Source organism: Podarcis melisellensis, assembly GCF_964234715.1.
Source record: "Podarcis melisellensis genome assembly, chromosome: 9".
In the NCBI taxonomy this organism is placed as follows: domain Eukaryota; kingdom Metazoa; phylum Chordata; class Lepidosauria; order Squamata; family Lacertidae; genus Podarcis; species Podarcis melisellensis.
In genome coordinates, this window is record NC_138541.1 from 62891534 (window position 1) to 62902059 (window position 10526).

Consider the following 10526-nt stretch of genomic DNA (forward strand, 5'->3'; position numbering starts at 1 on the left):
CTGGCGAGATATTCAGTCCCCACAACTGCCTCATAGGGGCAAGACCTACTGGAATGAGTTGCTGGCCTCCTGAACAGACCTTGCTTCCTTGAGTAAAAAGTTAACTTTACTGGTGTCATGTGATTTATTTCTAACCTGCTCCTCACATCATGGGAGCTGAAATCTATCAGTATGGCGGAGTGGGGGGGGGGGCGCCCCTCATCCCTGCCCTAACTGTATAAATAGACTAACTAAAATATCCCAACTATTTGGTATTATGTGGATGTTTGGGTTTTGCTACTGTACTTAAGTTTGCTTGTATTATCTAGGGCAACCCTCCTTTTCTTTTCTCTCCTGAAAAAACACAACAAGAAGCATTAAAATAAGTCTTTGATAGATATACCCTGAATCACCTTTTGAGTTTCCGGTGGTAAGAGGGCTGAGCATTGTTCAGATAAAAAAGAGATATGCACTAGAGAGCCCAGCTTTGTACTTTCTAAGCTCTATCTCTAATGCAAATAATTCAATCCTGACCCAATTGTTTGTAAATTTTTAACTTTAATCAGAACCAAATGAGATTTCTATCTTAATTTGCTTTTTAAAGTTTCACTGCTGAAATAAAGGGATAGCTTCATTAAAGAAGAAAGAGTGTCAATTCCAATTTTCCTGCTTGTGAATTTTAATGAGCATTAAAGTGAAAAAAAAAACCCAAAACCCAAACAACCTGTATATGCATCTCATAGCACTGTGATTTACTTAGCATAATAGTTTATTGAAATGATTGCTTTTTTTCATGGCCTCCATTATAACACAGCAGTTCCAAAATATGTCCTAGCGCTATTGGCAGTAAGAAATTGTTTTCCATAAAGAGACATCGCCTTCTACTGTTCTATCCTTCCGTTTCATGTATGTTTCAAAAGACTAAGAAATTCAGAAACCTTTTCACATGCAACTAGCTTTTAAACTATACCAAAAAGCAAAAGTTATACTATTTGCAACCAATAAAAGCGTGCAAGAAGCAGAGAATTAATAGTTTCAAAAGAAGGTGCCGTCTCGGTTTTCAGAAAGAACATAAAAGACAATAATTAAATCATAATAATTTGATCTTAATACTCTTAATACCAGAAAGGGTGGAGCCCATTTCTGGTGTGGTGAGATAGATGTGTAGGTTAACCAACACCCCCCCCCCCCGGCCGCCCATCTGCCAATCACCTGGTGCTACCATAACATCAATTTGTCCACAAGGTTTAAGATGACACTGTGAAGTGATGATCAGCCAGTCCGTTGTACCTGCAAATTCTGCTTCCTTTGCTGGGGTGGTTTGAAATCAAACTGCTCTGGCAAAGGCACAAGACACCACAAGTGCTGGCAGTCACCATGTTTTAGTTGCCCTACAGACCTGATCTCATATGTGATGTCCTATGTAGGGCAGATGGGTATGGCTTGGGGGAAAAGGACTTGCAGGTCATATTAAGATCCCTGCTGGGACTCATCATGCCTTTGGGCCAGAGGTTCACCACCATGGTGTTATTACAGTTTTAATGCCAAGGACTGAAAGAACTATAAATCTTGTTATACAATATTACTTTGCTTGAAAAAATCAGATTATAGTAGGCTAGAAACCCATAACTTGCATTGGTTTTGGCATGTTAAAAGCAGGCAGCCTCGCCGGATTGACAACCTCGTACAGAGGTTGACAAAGAAGATATGGGTGTCTGCCAGTGTCGTTTTCAAGATCGCATATCACTGCACAGAAGGGGCTGCCAATACATGTGAAATGTGTTACATGCCCGAAAGTAACAAACTAATTTGGACACCCTATACATGAAACTGAAAGCAAGGAGTTGTGATACCAAACATGTACAGGGAGTTTTTCCTACATTGAGGAGCTGGTTGTTGTTGTTTACTTCACTTTAGTATTTGTTTCGTGACCTTGCAAGAGACAGATGGAGAGAAAGAAAGCAACAGTAGATCTCTTTCTATAATTATTGGTTTTTACTTAATAATTATGCATTTTATTTTATTTTATTGGGAGAATTGGGAGAAATATTGGATGGTTTGTGTATGTGTTGCAATAAACTCTCATTAAAAAGTGGTAGAAATTGCTGGGTGGGTCACCACAGACCGATCAATGTGAAATGTAATTCCAGAACATGTTTGTGTGGACACACCTTGATTATGGAGAAGTCAAGAGATCGGGAAGTAGACATGAATGTGCAGATTGCCACTTCCATGCCTATAGACCACACAGTTAGCACCTGCTTTCCTAATCTTCAGCAAAGGTAAGCAGCCCAATATTCTGGGATACCTCTAACTCAAATGTGATAGTTGTGAGGTAACAGGAAAATTAATCTGAATTAACACCATTTTGCCTTCAGATGAACAAGCCCTCGGTCTTTGTTCAAATCAGAGAACTTGTTCACATGGGACTGTTTATTCCACAACAGAAATCTCTGTGGCAATGCTAATCCTATCTGCCTCCCTCAGTCGTGTCATAAACAGAACACTGATAACATTTAAACATAGCACAACTAATCACCAGGCCTTTTGAATTACAATCTATAAGATAATCAGAAAGAAGAAAGCTATGAGCAAACATTTCCTTTGTATGCTAAATAGAGGAAACTTGGTAGGTATCGCCATCAATCTCATTAAAAGGGAATTTTAGATACATCTCATATACTTGCATACATTTCACAAGGTTCCTTCCCAGAGGCATTGATCATTGTTTAACATAAAGAACCTTGAAGAAGCTTTGCTTGTCCCATATTTGTATGCCATTTTTCTCCCAGAAATTAGATTATATTCTATTTTTTATGTCAATGCATGCTGTTAATACATTTACCTTTAAAATATCAGGTGGGCAATTAAGTATTTAAAATGTGACTTTAACATTTAAACCTTAAGACCAATTCCTGTCACAAGTATATGAAACCCTTTGTGCCCAATACATATTAAATTGTCCTCAACTAAGTGATATCTATACCCACAGTATGGACCTGATAATGGTAGGGTTACGTTGTTGTTGTTGTTGTTGTTGTTGTTGTTGTTGTTGTTGTTGTTGTTGTTGTTTTCTTCATACTTGTTGCCACCTTCTTCTACGTTTTTCATTTCACTCAAATAAGAAATAATTTCACACAAGAAATAATTTGGAATTGTAATCCACAGCAGGATTTGTTTTCTGACACACACCAATGTTTTATCATTAGCTCAGTCCTATAACTATATATCTATCTCTATAACCAAAAAGATTCCTTGGGGTGACTTTTATACCCACAGACCAAAGATGTCAGAAGTTTGCTTTCCTGGATCAGTTTTGTTGTTGTTGTTGGGGGAGGAATCATTTTTTTTTTTTAAATGCCAGCATGTATAATCAAATAGAAAGATAGTAGCTTTAAAGGAAGCAACCAAACTATACATGACAAGTTATTGGGGTGGGGACCAACAAAAGCCAAAAAGCTAAATTCCACAACAGGTCACTGTCAATATACAGTCACAAGAAAAAATAAAATATCTGAAGAAGTGTGCATGCAACACGAAAGCTCATACCAATAACAAACTTAGTTGGTCTCTAAGGTGCCACTGGAAGGAATTTTTAAATTTTGTTTCAACTACGGCAGACCGACACGGCCTGTACCTGTAACAACCTACCTGTAACAAGAAAAAAATAAAATATTCTTCCATGCCGTTTGTTATACTGACTCTGTCCTGTTGATTTTGGTATTTTTAAGAACTCTAATATAATATTCTTTCCCACCTTTTTGATTTCATGTTATACCTTATGTTTTGCAAGTTTTGTAAATCGCTTAGAGACTCCTTGGGTAGCAAGCAACTAATAAATTTAATAGATAATAACAAAGAAAAACCACAAGAGCTGGGATACCAATAATAAAAAGCCTGTCAGTGGCAAAAATCAGTACACTGTTCAATGTCCTATTGTTCTCCTGATTGTTGGCACCATTTTATTTCTTGTTGTTGCCATCTTACTTCTTCAGTGGACTTATAATGTCAGTTTTATTGACTTGCACTTATACCGAGTCAGACCCTTGGTCCAAATAGCTCAGGATTGTCTTTGTTGACTGGCAGAGGCTCTCCAAGACAAGGAATCTCTCATATCCTAGCCCTACCTGAAGACGGGGATTGAAGCTGGGATCTCCTCCTCCATGGCCAGCAACAGCTCTGCTACTGATCCACAGCCCTTCCTAACCTGGTTGGACATGATAACTAATGGGACTGGGTTTATTAATTTTCACGACATGGTGGAATATATAGCATGTGGTGCCATTGACAGTTCAGCATTAATGACACTGACACCAATGTTCATGGTGCCATTGCTTTGAGCCCAGAAGCTTTCCACAAATGTGGTTCACAAAGATCAACAATCCCTTCCCATATCCCCAGTTCTTGTTCCTAAATTAGCAATGCTTGTCTACAGAAGTATAAAAACCCAGAAAATCTATCTATATCTATCTATCTATCATCTATCTATCTATCTATCTATCTATCTATCTATCTATCTATCACTCTATCACTCTATCACTCTATCTAAAATTTGTATTAGTGCCCATTAATGCTTGTTTTTTGAAATATTTTATTAATTTAGCATCGTTATTACAAAATCAAAGCAAAATATTACATTTACATAACATATGTACAAAGATCTCGATGTTATTAATAAAAAAGAAAAATATAGAAGAAAGAAAGAAGGAAAGAAAGAAGGAATAAATCTTTAAAAGGGAAAAAATAGAAGAAAAAAGAAGAAGAAAATAGAAAGAGTTTCTTCCAAGTTTATTCTACATCTATTTCAATAGGTAAATAATAATAAAATTTCATTGACTTCCACCACTTACACTGCACTTCCTATAAACATTATAAACAAAGTTATATCTGTTATTCTGTATTTTTTCTCCCACAGAATCCCACATAGATGATCAATTCAATGAATTCTCTAGATGTCTCACAAGTCTACTTTAAACACAACCAAAGCATTGTATTTGATCCTTGTCTGCATAAATAATCAGTTAAACATTTCCATTGTTTCTGTATTATACTTTTTGGTTTTTGTCTTATTAAATCAGTTAACTTTGCTAATTCCAAATATTCACATAGTTTGTTCAACCATTCCTCTTTGGTTGGAACGTGGTTTCCTTTCCATTAATGCTTGTTACTAAAACCAGCAGTTTGCTTTAGTTCTCATCACCACAAATAGATGGTGTTCTTTAAGGCTGAGTTTTTCGATGGGCTCATTCTTATCAGGCTTTTTCACAGTGCACTGAGATCTTGGAGAAACCTGCCCTATTCCAAGTGCTTTCCTGCCAGTCCTCTACTGACCCAAACCTTCTCTGCTTTCCAGTATTTCCCCCTTTCCCCTAAGTCCCCAAACTTATTCTTTCAACAGCAGTGATTCAGAGCAAGAGGACTGTTCCACAATCATTAGGCATTAAAGTCTTAGAAAGAAGTAGGTTCCCAACAATTCTGTTATGACCCAGAGATTGGATTCCTCTTCTTCGGGGGATGAGACTGAGGATGCATGCAAGGCCAGCCCCAGAAGCAAATCTGCAAGGTGAGACCAGGACAGCAGAGCTGCCCTGGCCCAATGATGTCACAATGTCATCCTGTAACTCAGAGGACTCCATCACAGAAGCCCTAGTACAGTAAGAGCCAAACACTGTTGGAACAACCTTTAGTTGAAGAGGCCACTTTCAGTAGAAGCAGGGCTTACAATTGAGAGAGCTATGCTCTCTTATAGCATAGTCGGAGCTTTGCACAAGGCTTTAGCTTGAACAAGGTCATTGCTGACATCACGACAAGTTCCCATCACAAAGATTTCTGTGAATTGTTGCTTGCCAAGGCTTCCAGGGACATATTTATTGGATCAGTCAATGCATAACACAACGCATTATTGTTTCTGAAAGAAGGATAGGGGTCATTGCCAAACCTGCACAGTTCTGAAACTTAGTGACATCGCATTTGGGTGATACCAAATTAAGCCAATCAAAAAACATTACATAATGGTTTTGAAACTTTCAAGTTCTCCAGAACTCTTCATCAGACTAGATGGTAAGATTGGTGTGGGGGGAAGGTTTAGCTGATATTGAAGCTATGCATGGAGGTTTTTAGCCACAGTCTTAAGATGGAATATGGGAGGAAGTAATGGGGAACATTCAAAATAGATTCTGTTCAGTTTCCCCCCTGTGTTTTTGTTGGGTATAATTGGAGAAGAAATTCTCAAAAAAAGACATAAATATATTTATGTACACTACCACAGCTGCGAGGACCCTTTTAGCCCAGAAATGGAAGCAGCAGGAACTTCCAATGTTGGAAGAATGGCAGACTGAAATGATTGAATATGCAGAACTGGCAAAGCTGATGGGGAAGATCTGAAACCAGCGTAACGAGCTGTTCAAAAAGAACTGGAATAAATTTATACAATATGAGAGAACATTTGCAAGTTTGAGTTAAAATATTTTGTAATGTTAATTTTTGGAGCTTGTTTACAATTATCAAGGTAAATTTCATAAGCATAGGAAGAAGGTAAATAAGTTGATATAGAAACGCTATGATGAAAGTGAATATTTTTGAAATATATTGAATATTTTTGCCAGGGAGTGGAAGGGGGGGGAGTTGAGGCTCAGGATGAGCAAAGTCTTAGGTGATGATAAGAGTGGATTGTGACTATGGTAAAAAATGTAAACATAATAAAAATCATTTAAAAAAAGAGTTTTCTCCCTGCTTTGTACAAGACCTGAAGCAAGAAAGATAAAACTTTTTGGTGGAATTCAATTAAGTCCTACGCAAAATAGATTGATTGAAATTAATAAACTTAAGTTAGTCATGACCATTAAATTCAAAAGATTTACTCTGAATCAGAATTATTTGAATACTCCTCTCTCTGTTTATTTCTTCTCAAATTATACACTGTTTTTATTCAGTTTCATAAGTAAAGTGTTATTAGGATTCTCTCTCTGGGCTTCATCTGCATTATTTAAGTTGACTTTGCTAACAGCAAGAAACCTCTAAGGAGCTTTAACGACCATAAAAAGAGTTTGAGGAGAGTTCTGTGCCCTATAACAGATTAAATTCATGTCAAGCATTATTGCTCTATGGGAAAAAAAAAACTTTTTGGTCACTGAATGTGCTGTATGTCAGTATTTCTCCTGTACAACACACTCCATTATATTCCCTTCTTTTTCTTTTTCCGGAGGAGACTGTGCAAGCAGCTCAGCAAATGGACTGTAAAATATATATACATTTTTCCTTCCCCTGGACTGGTTTTAATGTTTTGTTTGTCAAAATTCTGCAGAAGAGAGAGGGGGCAAAAAAAAGAAAAGGAAGCCTGGTGGGTGGGGAGAGGAACATCCAAAGGACATGGATGGATAAGAAAAGAAAATTGCATTTCTGAGCAAATACACATCATGAGGAAATCAAGAGAGAGAGGAAAGCAAAGCTGAATAATGGCAAGTGGGGGAGGGAAAAGCAATACTGAAAGGGGTCGTTTCAGAGTATCTGGGATATCTTGCAGGTAAGAGACTGATCTGCAGACCAGAAAAGTCCTGAGTTCAAGTATTGCCAGTCTGCACAATTTCGCTCTTGCAACATCAAATGCAGTCTATCAGCCGTGCATTGTGGCCTGCCAAGTATTCAGTAGAAGCCTCTGCCCCACCTTCCCCCCCAACTCTTTGTCAACACAAAAACCAAGCAGTTTACCGAATCCTTGGTGCCTGTGATGAGCATGCGAGTCACAAGTTTTTCAGACCTCCACTGGGTGGTCTCAGGAAAGACACTGTCTCTCATCCTGAGTCCTCTACCGCTGGCAATATGAGAGTAATAATACTGAGCTTCCTCCTAATGGTTGGTGTGGGATAACCAGCCTCATACAGCCAACATGCTAAAGTCTAATTAATACATGAAGGGCTTGATAGCAAAGAGTAAGCTAAGGTTACCAGATTTTCTTCAATGAATCTGGGGACACTTTTCAAATTCCTCCTAAATAGATGGATTTTGTCAGGGGACTGATTTGTAAATCCAGGGACTGTCCCTGGGAAACGGGGACATCTGGTAACCTTACAGTAAGCTGTCCTGCTATGCTTAGCTATATCCACTTCCCCTCACTTTGCGAGGAACAAATGTAACCAGGCCTATTATGCACTCTCCAGTCTACCTGAAAAGTTCAACATGTGATGATAATGATGATGGTGGTGATGATAAGAATAGTAATAAATTATTCCCCAGCCACTTTGGGCGGCTTCCAACAAAATATTAAAATACAGTAATGCATCAAATATTAAAAGCTTCCCTAAACAGGCTGCCTTCAGATGTCTTCTAAAAGTCTGGTAGTTGTTGTTCTCTTTGACATCTGGTGGGAGGGCATTCCACAGGGTGGGTGCCACTACCAAGAAGGCCCTCTGCCTGGTTCGCTGTAACTTGGCTTCTCGCAGTGAGGGAACCGCTAGAAGGCCCTCAGCGCTGGATCTCAGTGCCCAGGTAGAACGATGGGGGTGGAGACGCTCCTTCATGTGAAGAGGTCTGAGCTGGTTGTGCCAAGCTCAGACAGCATGGCTCTCATAATTTAGGAAATTTCACCACTTTGGAATGAAGCCAAGTTTTACTGCCTTTGCAAGTTTCCTGACTGATGTGTGGGAAAGCACATGAACCTGACCTTTGAAGAGTAAACTGTTTTTTATCTTATGAAACTGTGTTTTCATATGCTGCAGGATGTGAGAATTTTTGGAACTCACATATTTTAATGATCTAAATGCCTATATTTCCACAGTTTACTTTGCTGCATATTTTGTGATTTTAAATCCCTGATGAGGTTCTCTTACCAAAGAGTATTTGCCTCAAACTTGGATCTGGGCAGCCAGGAATTCTCTTTATATACTCGCCCCTCACCCCCCCCCAAACCAACAGTTGAGATCAGCAGGGCTTTTTTCAGCCAGAACTCAGTTCCAGCACCTCTGAGGTGAGTGGCATTGCTATTAAAAGACAACAAGGGAGGTGTTCATAGTGAGTTCTGGTACCTCCTTTTTTCTTTTTCTTCAAGGATACTTGAAGCATTTGTTATTGCCTCAGAGCTATGGCATGGCTCATGAGACACTAGCAAAAACAGCAATTTCAACTTTTGACAGATATAGCAGCCACACTGCAACCAGGTATGTATTCATTGGCAGTGTGAACAGGACTTAGATGAATAGCAACTCTTATTCTAAGTGTGCATTCATGTAAGAGGGAATCTAAGGCTAAGAGAAGCTACATGTGTACACCAGTGAGCAGGGAATGCCCATTCAAACTGCCATCAGATTTGTGGCTGGTGCAGAAGTAGGAGTAGCCATGGCAACCCCTGTTGACCTGCTTTTTGAGCATTCGTTTTGGTTTATCCGTGCAAAGTTTGCAAGGATGTTGTACAATTTCGGCTGCTTGTTCATCCTGATTTCATTAGGGGGTGCTTCTACGATTTCGTATCAGGCAGTTGGTACTCCACATTTCCCAGGGCATTTCCCCCATCATTTACATTATCGCAAAAAGTGTGATTTCGGGGAGCAAGAGGGTTTGCTGTACTGCACTCTACCCACAAAACAGCAACAATCTGACAGTGACTTCTCCCTACGCCAGCATTCCAAATTAGATTTTTAAAAAAATATATATATAACCTGCCCTTATAAGATAGGTAATGTTGTTAGGTCTCAAAGATATGCAACCCATCCCCAAGACATCTTGCTATCCGTACCAAATTATTTTGCCACAGAAACTCCTTGATAAACTTCAGCTGAATAGCACCCTCCAAATTTACCTGAACTTTTGCTTTACAGAGAATCCCAGGTGTCTTCTATTCGAAGTGTGCCAGCACTGAAAATGACAAAGAACAAGCCATGCAGTCTGTGTCCCAGACCCCTAATCCCACGACCTGCTGTTTCAGCACAGCAGCGCAAAGTATCAGGCAATTAAATAGACCTTGAATTGAACCTTTGGCTCTCCTCTTTTCAAACAGAAGGATACTGAGAATCCTTGAACAGATTTTAATGTTGGATGTATATACAGTATATATTGTTAAAATTCAAATCAGGGTGTGTGTGTGTGTATCCTTGCAGCAAGATTATTAATATTCACTGGAGACTTGCATAAATACTTTGCATACTGCTGGCAGGGTTTCCTGTGCCCAAGAAATGTTTTATTTTTGCTCAGCATTGCCTGAAGGTTGAAAACCACTGCTTAAGGCAAAAGGCATGATGGATGTTTGCCTATTAGCTCAGCCTGCGTTGATATGTGCAGAAGGCAGACCGTGCCATTCTAGAGCTATAAAAGGAAAAGAAAGAGGATAAACTCAGAAACTTTATTGTGAGCTAAATATTTGAATGACAGTGCTTCAACATTGACTTAAAAAGAAAAAAAGAAGCCCATCAGTGCTGGTGAACCACCCATAACATTCTGAATTGTATCATTAGATACTATTGTCAACTGGAAATGCTTTGGAATAGGCGACATTTTGTAACAAACACTCCACCCCTTTCCAGTAGAAGTTTGGAGAATAGGTCTTGCCTATTTCAACC

At 38.9% G+C, this 10526-nt stretch overlaps 1 long non-coding RNA gene across 1 annotated transcript; it reads left to right on the forward strand.

Moving 5' to 3' along the window:
- Window positions 1–5622: 5622 nt before the first annotated feature.
- On the forward strand, window positions 5623–6421 carry LOC309378074. The gene is made up of 2 exons (XR_014171826.1): window positions 5623–6039; window positions 6248–6421. It is a non-coding gene; the product is annotated as an uncharacterized lncRNA (long non-coding RNA).
- The last annotated feature ends 4105 nt before the right edge of the window (window positions 6422–10526 follow it).